Below are 12851 nucleotides of genomic sequence, written 5' to 3'. Positions count from 1 at the left end.
CTCCAGCTGTGGCGCTGGGTCAGGATCCGGACCACACGGCTCGGCCCCACTCCGGCCGGGGCACTGGTTCGGGGGCCGCACCACACGGCTCCCGGAAGCCGCGGCATGGCCCCGCTCCGGCTTCTATGCGCTCCAATGGGAGCTGCAGGGACGGTGCCTGCAGATGGGGCAGCGTGTAGAGCCACCTGGCCACGCCTCCACAAAGGAGCCGGAGAAGGGACATGCCACTGCTTTCAGGAGCCGCTTGAGGTAAGCGCCACACCCCAACCCCCTGCCCCAGCCCTGATCCCCCTCCTGCTTTTCAAACCCCTCGATCCCAGCCCGGAGCACCCTCTATACCCCAAACCTCTCAGCCTACCCCAGAGCCTACACCCCTTCCCGCACCCCTGCCCCAGCCCTGATTCCCCTCCCACCCTCCGAACCCCTTGGTCCCAGCCCAGAGCACCCTCCTACACCCCAAACTCCTCATCCCCAGCCCCACCCCAGAGCCCGCACCCCCTCACGCACCCCAACCCCAATTTTTTGAGCATTCATGGCCCACCATACAATTTCTATTCCTCAAGGTGGCCCTCAGGCCAAAAAGTTTGCCCACCCCTGGGTTAGCCACTCAAGTACATATCTAGAACGTCAGACAGGTTAGTACTCAGGTGGCTAGTTGGAGCTACTGCCATGGCCATTGTGGTCACACTGCTATTTTTAGCATACTAGTTCAAGAAGAGCTAGTACATGTATGTTAACCCAAGCTGGGAATCGCATCTCCCAGCTGCTATATAGCCTAAGGAAGATTATGTGACTCTTGGTGAAGTTGTATTTTTGGTGCAGTAAATCACAGCAATCTCAGATAGTCAAAACCTATTTGGTTATCTAGTTCTTTCCTTTGTCAATGCATGATTGTTCCTGATTGATTGTAGTACTCTCTTCAGTGGTCATTTTAAATGTCTCAAATGTTGTGGCTTCTACCACTTAGCTTAGGATACATACTTCATATTCTAATACCTGCCACTGTCAGGCAGTTAGTTATCTGACTAGAGTTTTCCTTTATTAATTTTATCCAGTTATTTCCACGGTTTGTCTAGACTGCAATTTTGTTTGTGATGTAACTCAGGTTAACCAAAACCAAATATTTGTGAGTGTCTAGACTAGCATTTACAATGCTAATTTGAGTTAGTTGGAACCAATTAATTCGAGTTGCTGTACAACCAAAAACTCTAATCTAGGACAGTTCTTAAAATACATCCCTTCCAGTCTGCACTGTATCACACTAAATAATTCCTCTCCATTTGTTGATGTTGACACTCTTACACTTTAACTGTTATGTTCCTCTGATTTACAGAGACAAGATGGGTGAGGTAATATCTTTTATTGGACCAACTTCTGTTGGTTAGAGAGACAAGCTTTCGAGCCACACACAGCTCTTCTTCAGGTCTAAAAGCTTTTCTTTTTCACCAACAGAAGCTGGTCCAATAAAAGATATATTATCTCACCCACCTTGTAGCCATGTCGGTCCCAGGATATTAGAGACACAACTACACTGCATACAACATGTTCCTCTTATGTCTAGCGTAGCCAAGAGATACATATTTAGTGCTTTTAATCTTTCCTCATAAATCATTTCAGCCTTCCAATAATTTGCTCTTTTCTGAACTCCTTCCAATTTGTCAGTATTCTTCCAGATTCTGACATGCCCAGAACTAAAAAATTCTTGTATATCAATAACCCCTTTTGTACTTCTGTTAAGTATTTTATATCATACAGCAGATACTGCAGTATTTTTCCTTTTATTTTGCTATTTTTCCAACCCAATTTGTCTTTGGTACACACATATGTTGTGCAGTACAACATACTTTCTTTGAGTTCTTGCATATGTCCATTACACTGGAGGTATTTACATGTCTTGTGCACCTGTGCCAGAGAGTTTTCCCTAGCAGTTGCTATAGAGGCAGCCCCACCCACACCAAGGCTTCTTGTATTCCAAATGGACGGTAAAGGATGGCGACACCCTTCCACTCCTTCAGTTCCTTCTTACCGTTTGTAGTCAGAGCAGTCTGTGTTTACCGCCTTGTTCTTTAGGAACAGAGTTATGGATACATACTTATTCTTCCTAGTGGTTCTGTTTTTGTTCATTGCACATTTTTCTTATTTTCCTTTTTGTTAGAAGCTTTCTGTTAATTTTTCTGAGTAAGGCGGGCTTCAGGCTGTTGCCGAGGGATCCCATGCCAACATCTCCAGGTTTCAAGCCTTGTTGTGGTTGCTGAAAGCTGATGCCTGGCAGCGATCCTCATTCCTGCTATCTAAAGTGCTTGGATGATGGCCCTGTAAGAGACAGGTGCTCAGTTTGCCAGGGCTTCAAGACCAGGACAAAGAAGCTGCAGGAAGAGCACCCTCGATATATTCTTATGGAGGTTTCCCTTAGACCAGTATCTGAAACCCCTTTGTTCTCCAAGGGGCTTTAATTGATGACTCCTTTCCAGAGTACTCCCCCCATTTTACTGGCAAATAAGAGCCATAGGAGATCCCTGTCACTGGGACCATCTTCTTCAAGGTCTAAGACATCGGACAATTCCAGCCTCAGAAGGATAAGAAGAAGTTAGTATTGGGCTCTTTGACATTGATGGTGCAAGATTCCTCCACGGAGGTTCATTCTGGTGCCAATGGTAGAGCATGCCCTTTGGCTCCCCACTCTGGTATTAGCTCACACTGACTCTCATTGACCTTAGACGTTAACTCTGGTGTCCTCCAAGGGACGGTTGAGACTGGCTACTTCCTCTGTTTTGACGCTATATCAGGCATCTTTGATCAAGGTGGAACATCTGCCTTTATCGGTACTGACAGTGCTAGAGGCCTGTGCGGCAGTGAGAGACCTATTACGCCTTGCAGGCCACCGTTGCTGTTAATTCAGGGTGAAGACCCTCATCCAGCACCATTCCAGGTACTGTTCTCATCAGCTCTGTCAGTATGCTGTGGACACATCAGCCATAGGCCTGCTACACTTCCTTCAAGCTCCTCCACGTCTGTATTATCTCTGTTTTGTCACACAATACCGGCAGCTAGGAAGCTTCCATGCGTTCTCTGGTACCACGTTCCCGGAATAGATCCTGGTCAGTCTCCGATAGCTGCTCCCAGTACAGAGCCACCGTGGCTCTCAGAATATTCCACTTCTTTGTCAGAATCCGAGGTGGGCTCTTGGGTCTCATGCTATTGACAGTCTAGGGCTTCCTCCAGGCCCTGTTCTCATACCCACAAAAGGAGATATGAGGAGATTAGAGCCAGAGATTAGGACACTTGATGCAGGCACAACAAGGGTCTGGGGCCATACCAGCCTCCTCACTGGCTGTATTGAATGCCTTGGGGGATGCCCTCATCATCCAAATCAATATCTCCACTCTCTCACAGGAGCAGATCATGTATGAGAGATGCTAGTGATGCTCGGTACCAATCTACCTTTTGACTCAGCATTGCTGGACTTAACTCAGCCTGCTTCGGAACAGCAGCCTACCCCAACATTTTTGTAGGACCAACCTCAAGAGGTTCCTCCCTTGCCTCCCTCTATTGCATAAATCTCATCACCAGATGAGGTCCTGGTTCCAGAAACATGCTCTCCCATACTAGATGACTTTAAAGCATGCCAACTCCTCTGACGAATGGCTGTTTTTCTTCATAAGCTAGTGGAAGAGAATACCCACAAACTCCGTTGTTCTCAAACTTTTGTTCTGGTGACTACTTTCACATAGCAAGCCTCTGAATGCACCCCCTCTTAGAAATTAAAAACACTTTTTTATATATTTAACACCATTATAAATGCTGGAGGCAAAGCAGAGTTTGGGGTGGAGGCTGACAGCTCACGACCCCCATGTAATAACCTCGTGACCCCCTGGGGGGCCCCAACCCCCAGTTTGAGAACCCCTGCACAAATTGATTGATATTTTACATGTGGCTGTGGCATGAAAGGTAGGCTGCATGATGGCCTAATTTATGGGTAGATCTCTCAAGACCCCATGCAACAACTCTTTGTCCATTCCACAAACAGAATGTAAATACCAGGTTCCATCCCAGGGATTTGAGCAGTTTTATTCACACCCTTTGCTGGGCTCTCTAGTAGTAGTTTCAGTAAATGAGAAGCAGCGGCAAGACTGCACTAAGGCTACTCCCAAAGTGAAAGATACAAAGAAGTTAGATCTCTTTGGGGGAAAGGCTTATTCCACAGCAAATTTACTCCACATTGCCAATCACTGGGCTTTAATGTCCAGATATGATTATTCTAAGGGTAGGTGTATGCTGCACACAACTGATAGCGGCAAATAGGGTACGTGTAGTTACACGTGGCAGTGAAAAGCAGGCTGCTTTTCACACATGATAGTGAAAGGCTCTGGCAGGGGGAGGCAGAGGGGAAAGACTCCCGGAGTGGGTTCTTTCCCCACTGCCTCCCCCTGCTAGAGACTTTCTCCACTGCTTTCCCTGCAGCGGGAAAAGGCTCCTGCAGCCCTCTGTGGCAGGGAGTGGCTCCAGCAGCTGGGAGCTGCCAGAGCTTTTCCCGGCTGCTGGAGCTTTTCTCTGTGGCGTGGCAAGACTCTGGCAGTAGTGAGGCAATGGGAGACTACACTGCTGAAAAGAACAGTGTAGACTGGGGAGGCACTGCTTCAGCATGTAGAGAGCTGAACCCTTAATCTATGTACCATATACAGCTATGTCTTTATCTGCCTAAGAAGTGCCTCACTGTCTACCCTGATGTTTACACTGCATGCCCCTCTAGCATGGGTATGTGTACTTTACACGCTGCTGTGTGCAATATAGATGTATCCTACCTGGGAAGCAATCTTTCAGTTTGCAAATAAACTGCCAGAAAGCTCGAGGGCAGTGAATTTCAACCTTTTTTTCATTTGCGGACCTCTAAAAATTTTCAAATTGAGGTGTGGACCCCTTTGGAAATCTTAGACATAGTCTGCGGACCCTCAGGGGTCCACTGACCGTAGGTTGAAAACCACTGCTCTAGGGAACAGTTCCATCCCCTTGTTGCAGAAGGTTAGTCTCTCGTTCAGCTCTGCAGTCTTCCTTGAACTCATGAGATTCTGGGGCTAGGGGGATGGCAGTGACTACGTGCCATTCCTCCTGGTTGTAGTCCTTGGGGATTCCAGAGGTGAAACAGACTATTGAGGGACCTCCCTTTCAAGGGATGTCCCTTATTCTGATCCAAAATATATGAAGCTTTATGCACACTAAGTACTCTAGAGCAGTCCTAAATTTGTTAGGTCTGTACACTCTTGCTACAAAAAGACTAAATATCGTCCTCAGTTCCAGCTGAGGCAGCAGTATTTCACCTTCAAGCAGCCTGACCACTTCAAGAGGAGGCAAAGGTCTCAGAGAAGGAGGCCTCTGCTCTCTATCCCCTTCTTCTTGTCATCTGGGCAACCACAGGCCTTGAAGCAGCCTGTTTGACTCCTGTGTTGTTGACAGGAGCTTGCCATTCCTTCCCTGCCCTTCCAGAACAGATTGTCCCACTTACTGCCATGCATGGCAGGCTATCACCTTGGACAATTGGCTGCTATGCACAGTGGTATTGAGCCAGCAATGAACTGGTGTACATCTCGCACAGGCAGGACAGCACCAACATCCCTCGTATGGGCGATCTGTACGATGTTGCAGTGATCACTCACGCCTTCCGCGTTCTGACGTGCCTGGATGCCGTGGTGAGGAACATCGCAGAAAGTGCCATGCAGGATGTCATCAAGAAGCGAATCACCAGGACTCCCTCCAACCAAGATGTTGCCACCTACCTGAGCGGCTCGCTGGAAGGCGAATTTGGAAGAGATGGGGGAGACTTTGCTTCACTCTGGACTTGTGTCCACAACGCTATGTAACGACTGGAGAAGCGTATCGGCTGCCGCTGGACGTGATGCAAGGAACGCCTGTAGCTGGGAGTCCTGGTGCCACAGGTGAAGAACACAGACCACACAATCCTCACTCTGAAAGCTAGAACCATGCTGGAGAAGACTCTGAAGGATGCCATCCGCTGCCAGTATGTGGGAAAGGTGAAGCAGAAGCTGGACCAGGGCAAGGCGTTCGAGGTGATGTGCAAGTGGGACGCCAGCAACCACTTCCTCCCCAGGGGCAGCTTCACCTGATTTGCCAACTGGAGGTTCATCCACAGGGCCCGGCTCAACTGCGTTCCACTGAACCTGTCAGCGAAGTTAGCCTTTTTAGTGGCCATCACCTGAGCAGGAGAGTGGGGGAAACTAAATGCTCTACAGAGACATAGTCTGGTTAGACTACACCCTAAGTTTCTGTCAAAAGTAGTATCTGATTTCCACCTGAATCAGTCTATGTGCTTACCAGTTTTCTGCTCAAAGCCACATGCTCACAAGGATGAAAACATTCCTTTTTCCTTGAGGAGGTGATATTTCACTGGACTAAATACACTGCATTGGGAGTCATTGGTAAACAATTTGTGTTCAGTAATGGCTCAGCTGTGCCTTTGTTTAACTAGTAATACTCATTAATAACATGTCAGTAAAACATGTGAAGCTCTTTGTAATGTTTAGTAGTAATAGTATGAATGTTCTTCTGTCCCCACTTAAGCTTTAACATAGTAGTCTATGAACCTCAAAAGGCTGTGATTCAGTTTACATAGGCGCCAAGAGTTCAGTGTTTATCTGAACCTTCAGATTTGTCTCCCTGACCTCCAAGAGGCTTCTCCCCTTGCTCAAGCTCTTTGGAGAGGGTAGGTATTATCTCTGTTTTTAGACTGGACAACCCAGGCCACTAAGGGAGTGTGTCTTTGAGCCAGGATTAGAATTCAGTATTCCTAGCGCCCAGTGCAGTGCTCATTACTAGCCCACATCACTGAAATAATATAGTGGAAAGCATTATTTTATATTTTGAAATGGTATTCTCTTTCTTTTCTTTCTGCTACCTTAGTTAACTGGTTAAAATGGGAAATGACTCTGCCTGGTGACCATATATGCGTGAATCTTAGAGACAGAGGCCAAAACGATAGAACTAAATGTAGGCACTTAAATCCATGTTTAGGCACTCAAATAAAAGTGGCCTAATTCTTAGAGATGCTGAGCAATTCTCACTGTCATCAGAGTGAGCAGTGAATGCTCAGTATCTCTGTATATCAGGCCACTTGTACTTGAGAGTTTAAAAATTGGTCTGGGTTCATAAATGGTGAGACTGCTTTGGACATCCCTCTAAAGCAGTTCATTTACACAAGTCACAAATACTTTTATTTCAGTACATTATTGTAGGGCACAGCACCAGCTGTTGCCTCAGTTTTGAGGGGAATATTGGGGTGACTTACATGGTTTATATTTTTTTACATTTCTGCCTACCTTCCACTTAGTTTAACCATTTCTCCCTTTCTCAGTCCTGTACAGTGGAGAAGGATGAACTTGAAAGGAAGGGACCCCAAAGACCACAGAACAAATATGGACACACCAGGAAAAACTGCCACTCGAGATGAGGGGAGTAAGGGCTAGTAGGTGTTGAGTGAGGGATCCTCTGAGAAATATATCTCAGGGAACAGCAGGCAACTCAAATAGCTAGCAAGTCCCTGCAGAAGTAGTCAGAATCCCTTCTAGCAGGCCAGGCAGCAGCCCTCAATGGCCTGCTCTTACCTCTGACATAGAAACCTCTGGACAAAACATAGCAGCTAGCCAGAGTATTGGGTTGTTGAACTGCACAGTATGTGGAATTGCAGAATGACTCTTTTTTGGGAGAAGATGTGATTCAACAGTAATTATCACGGTTTTTAAAGGATGAGCAGTGTCTTGTGCATCATTTCTCTTCTGAGGTGAACTGTTCCCAATGGTATCCCACATAGGGATTCTACTGTGACTAGAGTCCATTGTGTTAATAAGCCTTCAGACCCTACCACCCTGGTGTTCAACTGCCATGACAGTGTCTACCTTTTGAGAGCTTTCTACTCATGATATGTTTCTGGTATCTGTGCCATTGCTTCTGTGTTGGGTGTTTAGTGTTGCAAGAGCGCTATATATTCATAGATAGTAGCCCTTTCCTGCTCCCATAGGTTTCCTCGGTCCTTGAAAACTCACCCAATGCAAAAATGAATTTAGTCTGTGTCACCTGGGACTGAATAGCCACTCTGCACTATGAGTTTACTCTCTTTGGACTTCACTTTTTTTTTTTTTTTTTTGGAGACACTTCCCCTAATAAATTGATATCTTTGGATTATAACTCCTGAACTGTTCTCGGCAGATGAAGAAAATAAAATGGTTTCTGATGCAAACAGTGTTTCTTGAAAATTCCCATCTAGTTACACATATTAGTCATATTTCTCATCACTATCTACATACAGTGATGGCTCCTCTCCTTCCCTCCCCCTGACTGGCATAGCATAAATCCTTTATGTGTCTCCCTGTCCCCTGGAAACTCAAAATGGCAGTTTAACTGCTTTTATTTCTACTTACTTGTGTTTGGTGACTCTTGCTAGGAGTTTGTTTGGATGTTGTTCCAAATACAAGACCTGAGAGTTTTCATCTCTGCTTCCTTTCCTGGTCCTGTTAGGAATTGGCCCACATGTGAGCTGTAAAGATATTGCTGGTGCTGTGCCCAGCAGCCATGATGAGCTTTCAAATGACTGTGTGTCTGACTTGTGTGTAAAATAACTAGTCTAATAAACCACTGAAGGGCAAGTGGTTTGAAGTGGTCACTAAGTACAGTAACTCCTCACTTAACGTTGTAGTTATGTTCCTGAAAAATGCAACTTTAAGTGAAACAACGTTAAACAAATCCAATTTTCCCATAAGATTTAATGTAAATGCGGGGGGGTTAGGTTCCAAGGAAATTTTTTTGGGGCAGACAAAAGGCATTATATACTGTACAGTACAGTACTGTACTGTGGTTGGGAAGTGCCTCTGGCTTATCCCACAAAGGCACAGCCCGCTGCAGGCGAGGACACTAGGAAACACCTTTGCAGCGGCAGCTTCCCCGGAGAAGAACAGGCTTGGACTTTGCCAGGAATGCTCCAGGCCCGCCTCTTTCTGTCCCCGCTCCACTCCAGGCCCACCTTTTCCCACCCCCACTTCACCTCCTATCCAGAGCACGCCACATCCCTCCCCGCCCAAGCTGTTTGGCGGCGCTTAGGACTTTATGGGAGGGAGAGGGAGGAGCGGAGATGCAGCGCTTCCCCACTCCTGCCCCTCCCTCCCAAAAAGTCCTAAGCGCGAAGTGCTGGGAGGGAGGGGGAGGAGCAGAGAAGCCCCACGTTTCCACTTCTCCCCTTCCCTCCCAGAAAATCCTAAGCGCCGCTAAACAGCTGTTTGGCGGTGGGGGAAGCGCTGGGAGGGAGGAGGAGGAGGCGGAGAAGCAGAACTTGTGCAATGCTCCCTTGTAAATTCACTGCTCTTCCACAGAATCTTACAAGCAGGCAGCCAAACGACGTTATAAGGAAGCATTGCACAACTTTAAACGAGCATGTTCCCTAATTGAGCAGGGACGTAACATTGAAACAACGTTAAGCGGGACGACGTTAAATGAGGAGTTACTGTAGGAAGCTCATTGCAATGTTTTTACCTGTCCTTTCCTTCCTAGTGAGCGCATGTTTGGCCAGATGCTGCTGACTGCACTCTGGTTGTACTTCTCTTTGAAAATGTTCAGTGGGTATACTTCCCACTTGTGTTTTGTATTTAAGTGTGCAGACGTTTTGAAAATACAGCTTAATGTGTAACTAAGAGCTTTTGCTGTATTAAATGTTGTTACTGTTGCTCTTTCTCTTTCCCTGCAATTCAGAAAAGCAACTTATACTGCAATGTAAAGATGAGAATAAAGGGAGTTAATAAAATGGAGATATTTTCTGTTTAAAGTAGGATTAAAGGTCTTGAACAAAAATGTATCAAAAAGTTAAACAACCTTTATTAATATGATTGCTAACTATTCCTCATATGTAACATCTCTAACAGTGCTATTCTGGATCTCTTTCCAAATGACAAATAGTAGTTTAAGTACAGTGTCAAATTAATGGTGATACAAGTGTAACTTGTCAGAACCAAAGCAAACTTGTGTAATTTACTTGAAATTATTGTGCGGGGCAGGGAGAGGGTAGTTCTGAAAGTTTGGGAAGAAAGTATGCCTTTGGTATAAAGATTTGAAAAGCTTTTAAATGGCAACCTTCTTAAAACTATTTCATTTCACATTAGTTTTCAGATGAATGTTAATACATCGTTTACTTTTCCTAAAATCCTGGTTTATGGGACTGAAAAATACCTCAAGTTCCAGGACAACTTTCCCATAGCATCTCTCCTTTCAATCTCTGTTAAGAGTTTAAATGTTGTAAGAATCATATTTACAGAGAGAACCTATGGTTGTTAGGCTGGAGAGAGTGTTTACTTTGGTTCTCAGGTGATAAAGTTAATGGTTTTGTCCCATTATACTGTTTGGTATCTCTCAGGCAGAAGAGAACATTATCAATATTCTATTGCTTTAATAAAGGAATTTGTTATGAAACCAGGGTCCAGTAGGTGGTTGTCTTGTCATTTTCCTAAAACTTTTGTATGGTGCTTGCAGTTACATATGATTCCTATAATTTTAAAAGGTAATTGTTAAAGGTACACTGCCCGTTGGAGGAGGGGAAAAAAGTTAAAACTTCCATGTCTGCTGCTATATATGGAACATCTCTTCTGAGCACCACCACTTTCCTCATTTAATTCCTTCCAGAAGTCCCATTTTTTTTCACAGTACTTACAAGATATTACATCATCTCAACTCTGTTTTTTTCATCTATTTATCTTAAGAGTGAATTGCTCGTTTGTTTGGAGAGAAAGGGCATAAGGGTACTGGACATGACATTGGGGACTTGTGAGAGGGAACATGAGGAGTGTAGAGGTATGGACTTAACTGCTGGTGCACCCCTTGTGGCTGGAAGTGGCATTGTAGGCTTCCGCCTCTGCCAACAGCTGCTTTGGCCCTGTGGTGGTCTGCCTCTTCTCATGACTCAGCCCTCTGTCCATGTCATGTTTAATCTGACCCCTTCCAGGGTAAACAGAGTCCAGTAAACTCAAAGAAATACAATATAACTCTTCTCCTCTGTCTTCTCCTCTGTCTGGGCTCACCCCCTGCAGACTCTTCACCCTTTCCCAGGCTCTGCAGGATGCAGAGCAATGCATCCTAGGAGGCCCAGCTCCAAACTCAGTAGTCCTCCTCCCCCTTTCACCAGGGTGTTTCTGTACCACCTTTTCCAGTGAACAAGTAGGGAAACCCAGACCCTCTCTCTTCTCCAGGTCACAGTCCAGGAACCTGTGGCAAGTAACTAATTTCTACTCACTCAGACTCCTCTCTACCTCCCTGGACGTCTTACTAACTTGGCCTGTCTTCAGGCCCTTTCCCATAGCCACACCGTGCGCATACTGGATCTAGATCTTTCTTCTACTTTCTAGCAACCAGAGGGGAACTGCAAAATTCTTCTCCTCTCTCCCTGTAACCCTCCTTCTCATCTTTCTTCCTTTATGCTCACCACCCAACTTCTCCCCCTGCTGAGCTTCATCTTCAATTTGGCCTGGCCCACCCTCCAGGTACCTTAATTGAACTTTCTAGCTCCAGTTAACCCTTTTAGTGCAAGTGTGAGTTATATATCTCATCAGAAGGAGGTTGAATGGTAGAGGGAGGAGGGGAATTTAAGTGTGTTCAGTATTTAGAAAACAAAACATTTAACTAATATGACATGTACCTATTTTCCCATTGATAGTTTTGCTTGCATGATATATCCTATGCCCCCACGATTTGTCTTTATCTTTCAAGGGTAGGGACTCTTCGGGATAGGGACTATCTCTTCCTCTGTATTTGCAAAGTGGCCAGCATTTTTTGGTATTGCCACAGTATAAATAATAATAGACAATATAAATAGGATAGGCTAATTTCATTCCTAAATATCAACGATACAATGTTCAAAAAGATGGAAGCAAAACATGTATTCCAGGTTTATTCCAATTGGATGCCTACTGGAGAATATCCATTGTGTAATTAACTAATAAAAAAGAGATTTTGGTGCTAAGAAAATGTTAAAATTGGACACACAAAAAGCTTTAACACAGTGGAAGTGGATTTTTGAAGGCAGTAGTCAGGATAGGGAACAGTATTTAGAAAGTATCTGATGAACTAGTTTTGTACTGTCAGTTATAAAAGTCAAGGCAGGAACTAATCCTTATTTTGCATTATTTCCTACTTGGGAAATCTTCAAAGATTTGTTAGGAATCGGTTTCTGCATTCTCTCATCTCTCCACTCTCCCAATATTCAGGTGTGTTTCTAAACTCCATTTTTGCCGTGTTTTACAATACATGCTGTCTACAGAAGTAAGAACTTTGAAGTAGAGACTCACCAGGGCAAGTGAGCAGCTTACTGTGAAGGGATCTATACCATCTTCCACAGAATCTAAACTTTCATTTTTTTCAAATAATGAAATTTCTAGCCCTTAAGGTTTTGAAGACATGTACTTTGCTAAACAGTACCAGAGTGAAATTAATAAGACTATGGTCAGTTTCACTACTACTATTTGGAAGACAGTGGACAGCAGTTAAATTGGTAAAAATGATGTTAATTTAATGCTGCTACTGCTTGAGGAAGCTCTGAGTAACAGCACAGGCAAGCACTGGGGTTATTCATTGGGAAGGAAGATTTTAAAAATAGTCTAGGAGAGTGACAGAGAAGTGGAGACATTTTCCCCTTATTCCTTGCAGGAGCTAGTAGTCTTTGAAAGGGAGAAGACACAGAAAGCTCCTTTTCTGTCTAAGATGAGGGTGGAGTTTCCAATCTATCAGACCCCCTACTAGTCAAAGGTTGATATGAAAGATAAAATGTCCAATCAGTGTCCAAAGACAATCACACCACCTATCCTTTTCAA

The 12851-nt window shown here is 44.9% G+C and overlaps 1 protein-coding gene across 2 annotated transcripts in view; it reads left to right on the top strand.

The window, feature by feature from the left end:
• PHC3 (polyhomeotic homolog 3) overlaps window positions 1-12851 on the top strand; it is a 100608-nt gene that overhangs the window by 38598 nt on the left and 49159 nt on the right. The gene's annotated exons all lie outside the window — the stretch shown is intronic.

This window comes from Terrapene carolina, unplaced genomic scaffold, assembly GCF_002925995.2.
Source record: "Terrapene carolina triunguis isolate 2854851 unplaced genomic scaffold, T_m_triunguis-2.0 Scaffold88, whole genome shotgun sequence".
Lineage (NCBI taxonomy): Eukaryota > Metazoa > Chordata > Testudines > Emydidae > Terrapene > Terrapene triunguis.
Note: the sequence above shows the minus strand (reverse complement) of the source record. Positions and strands in the feature narration are given on the sequence as shown.